The sequence below is a fragment of the Arachis stenosperma genome, chromosome 3, assembly GCF_014773155.1.
Source record: "Arachis stenosperma cultivar V10309 chromosome 3, arast.V10309.gnm1.PFL2, whole genome shotgun sequence".
Lineage (NCBI taxonomy): Eukaryota > Viridiplantae > Streptophyta > Magnoliopsida > Fabales > Fabaceae > Arachis > Arachis stenosperma.
The window spans coordinates 60605445-60609895 of NC_080379.1; the positions used below are offsets into that span (position 1 = coordinate 60605445).

General features: G+C 36.0%; 1 non-coding gene across 1 annotated transcript; it reads right to left on the reverse strand.

Annotated features, from left to right (window-relative positions):
* Positions 1-425: 425 nt before the first annotated feature.
* LOC130971689 (small nucleolar RNA R71) lies at positions 426-533 on the reverse strand. Its single transcript, XR_009082900.1, has one exon. It is a non-coding gene; the product is annotated as a small nucleolar RNA R71 (small nucleolar RNA).
* Positions 534-4451: the final 3918 nt, after the last annotated feature.

Genomic DNA, 4451 nt, shown 5'->3' on the forward strand with positions numbered 1-4451 from the left:
ATACAACAATCCAGAGACAACCTTACTAAAATTTTCGAACAAGAAAAGGATATGGCAGCCGAACCCAACAACAATAATGCAAGAAGAATGCTTGGTGATTATACTACACATACTTCCAAGTTTGATGGAAGAAGCATCTCAATCCCTACCATTGGAGCAAATAATTTTGAGCTGAAACCTCAACTAGTTGCTCTAATGCAACAGAACTGCAAGTTCTATGGACTTTCATCAGAAGATCCCTATCAGTTTTTAACTGAGTTCTTGCAGATCTGTGAGACTGTTAAGACTAATGGAGTAGATCCTGAAGTCTACAGGCTCATGCTTTTCCCTTTTGCTGTAAGAGACAGAGCTAGAACATGGTTCGACTCACAACCTAAAGATAGCTTGGACTCATGGCTAAGTTCTTTCCTCCTCAAAAGCTGAGCAAGCTTAGAGTGGATGTTCAGACCTTCAAACAAAAAGATGGTGAATCCCTCTATGAAGCTTGGGAAAGATACAAGCAGATGACAAAAAGGTGTCCTTCTGACATGCTTTTAGAGTGGACCATTCTGGATATATTCTATTATGGTATATCTGAATTCTCTAAGATGTCACTGGACCATTCTGCAGGTGGATCCATTCACCTAAAGAATATGCCTGCAGAAGCTGAAGAACTTATTGACATGGTTGCAAATAACCAATTCATGTACACTTCTGAGAGGAATTTCGTGAATAATGGGACGCTTCAGAGGATGGAAGTTCTTGAAATTGATGCTCTGAGTGCTATATTGGCTCAGAATAAAATATTGACTCAACAAGTCAACATGATTTCTCAAAGTCTGAATGGATGGCAAAATGCATCCAACAGTACTAAAGAGGTATCTTCTGAAGAAGAAGCTTATGATCCTGAAAACCCTGCAATGGCAGAGGTAAATTACATGGGTGAACCTTATGGAAACACCTATAATTTATCATGGAGAAATCATCGGAATTTCTCATGGAAGGATCAACAAAAGCCTCAACAAGGCTTTAATAATGGTGGAAGAAATAGGCTCAGCAATAGCAAGCCTTTTCCATCATCTTCTCAGCAACAGACAGAGAATTCTGAGCAAAGCACCTCTAACTTAGCAAACATAGTCTCTGATCTGTCTAAGGCCACTTTAAGTTTCATGAGTAAACAAGGTCCTCCATCAGAAATTTGGAGGCACAAGTGGGCCAGATGAGTAAGAAAGTCACTGAAACTCCTCCTAGTACTCTCCCAAGCAATACTGAAGAGAATCCTAAAAGTGAGTGCAAGGCCATTGACATAATCAACATGGCCAAACCAAGAGAGGAAGGAGAGGACGTGAATCCCAATGAGGAAGACCTCATGGGATGTCTCTCAAGCAAGAAGGAGTTCCCTATTGAGGACCAAAAGGAATCTGAAGCTTGATGAGCGGATAATTTATACGCTTCTTGGCATTGTTTTTAGGTAGTTTTTAGTAGGATCTAGCTACTTTTAGGGATGTTTTCATTAGTTTTTATGCTAAATTCACATTTCTGGACTTTACTATGAGTTTGTGTGTTTTTCTGTAATTTAAGGTATTTTCTGGCTGAAATTGAGGGACCTGAGCAAAACTCTGATAAGAAGGCTGACAAAGGACTGCTGATGCTGTTGGATTCTGACCTCCCTGCACTCGGAATGGATTTTCTGGAGCTATAGAACTCCAAATGGCGCGCTCTCAACGGTGTTGGAAAGTAGACATCCAGATTTTTCCAGCAAAATATATAATAGTCCATACTTTATTCGTGATTAGACGACGTAAACTGGCGTTCAACGCCAGTTCCATGCTGCATTCCAGAGTCAAACACCAGAAACACGTCACGAACCAAAATTGAACACCAAAAACACGTTACAACTTGGCGTTCAACTCCAAAAGAAGCCTCTGCACGTGTAAAGCTCAAGCTCAGCCCAAGCACACACCAAGTGGGCCCCAAAAGTGGATTTCTACATCAATTACTTACTTTTGTAAACCCTAGTAGCTAGTCTAGTATAAATAGGATATTTTACTATTGTATTAGATATCTTTGGTCTCAGTTTTATTCTATTATTCATCTTAGGAGACTATTGATCACGTTCATGGGGACTGGCCATTCGGCCATGCCTGGACCACTATCACTTATGTATTTTCAACGGTAGAGTTTCTACACACCGTAGATTAAGGGTGTGGAGCTTGCTGTACCTCAAGTTTTAATGCAATTACTACTATTTTCTATTCAATTCAGTTTATTCCTATTCTATGATATTCGCTGCACTTCACCATGATGAATGTGATGATCCGTGACACTCATCATCATTCTCACCTATGAACGCGTGACTGACAACTACCCCCGTTCTACCTTAGACTGAGCGCATATCTCTTGGATTCCTTAATCAGAGTCTTCGTGGTATAAGCTAGAATTGATGGCGGCATTCATGAGAATCTGGAAAGTCTAAACCTTGTCTGTGGTATTTCGAGTAGGATTCAGGGATTGAATGACTGTGACGAGCTTCAAACTCGCGATTGTTGGGTGTGATGACAAACGCAAAAGAATCAATGGATTCTATTCCGACATGATCGAGAACCGACAAATGATTAGCCGTGCCGTGACAGAGCATTTGGACCTTTTTCACTGAGAGGATGGGATGTAGCCATTGACAACGGTGATGCCCTACATACAGCTTGCCATGGAAAGGAGTAAGAAGGATTGGATGAAGGCAGTAGGAAAGCAGAGATTCAAAAGGAGCACAGCATCTTCATACGCCTATTTGAAATTCCCACCAATGATTTACATAAGTATTTCTATCTTTATTTTCTGTTATTTATTATTATTATTCGAAAACTCCATAACCAATTATTATCCGCCTAAGTGAGATTTATAAGATGACCATAGCTTGCTTCATACCAACAATCTCCGTGGAATCGACCCTTACTCACATAAGGTTTATTACTTGGACGACCCAGTGCACTTGCTGGTTAGTTATGCAAAGTTGTGAAATTATGTTTGGACCATGGTATCATGCACCAAGTTTTTGGCGCCATTACCAGGGAGAGAACGAACATGAATGGCATTATCAGAAATCACAATTTTGCCTACCAAGTTTTTGGCGCCGTTGCCGTGGATTGTTCGAGTTTGCACAACTGACGGTTTATCTTGTTACTTAGATTAGGTAATTTTCTTTTTGTTTTATCTTCAAAAATTTTTTTTCAAAAAAAATTCTTTAAAAAAGAATTTTTCCTTTTGTTTTCGAAAATTATTCTAAATTTTTAAGAATGAATTCTAGAGTTTCATGGTAACATGTTGAAGCCTGGCTGGCTGTAAAGCCATGTCCAAATTCTTTTGGATTGAGGCTTCCACTTGTCAACATAAAAAGCATGTATATGGAATTGGATTAAGTATCAGCTGTTGCATGCCTGATTTATATCCTAAAGCTGGCTGGCTATTAAGCCATGTCCAACCCTTGGATTGGAGCTTTAGGCTAACATTGAAAGATTCCTGGAATTCTTATTAAAAATTTTGAATTTCTTATTTTCTTTTTCCTATATGTTTTTTGAAAAAAAATAATAAAAGAAAGTACAAAAAAAATCATAAAAATAAAAAATATTTTGTGATTCTTGTTTGAGTCTAGTGTCAATTTTTAAGTTGGGTGTCAATTGCATGTTTTTAAAAAAAATGTATGTATTTTTCGAAAATTCATGCATGGTGTTCTTCATGATCTTCAAGTTGTTATTGGTAAGTCTTCTTGTTTGATCTTGATGTTTTCTTGTTTTGTGTCTTTTGTTGTTTTTCATGTGCATTTTTGCATTCATAGTGTCTAAGCATTAAAGATTTCTAAGTTTGGTGTCTTGCATATTTTCTTTGCATCAAAAATTTTTCAAAAATATATTCTTGATGTTCATCATGATCTTCAAAGAGTTCTTGGTGTTCATCTTTACATTCATAGTGTTCTTGCATGCATCATGTGTTTTGATCCAAAATTTTCATGTTTTGGGTCATAATTGTGTTTTTCTCTCTCATCATTAAAAATTTGAAAATAAAAAAATATCTTTTCCTTTTTTCTCTCAAAATTTCGAAAATTTGAGTTGACTTAGTCAAAAAAAAAATTTTAAAATTAATTGTTTCTTGTAAGTCAAGTCAAAATTTCAATTTTAAAAAATTCTATCTTTTCAAAATCTTTTTCAAAAATCAAATCTTTTTCATTTTTTTATTATCTTCGAAAATTCTTAAAATTTATTTCCAAAATCATTTTCTTATCTTTATTTCAAAATTTCAAAAATTTTACTAACAATTAATGTGATTGATTCAAAAATTTGAAGTTTGTTACTTTCTTGTTAAGAAAGGTTCAATCTTTAAATTCTAGAATCATATCTTTTAGTTTCTTGTTAGTCAAGTAATCAAATTTTAATTTTAAAAATCAATTCTTTTTCAAAATATCTTTTCTATCATATCTT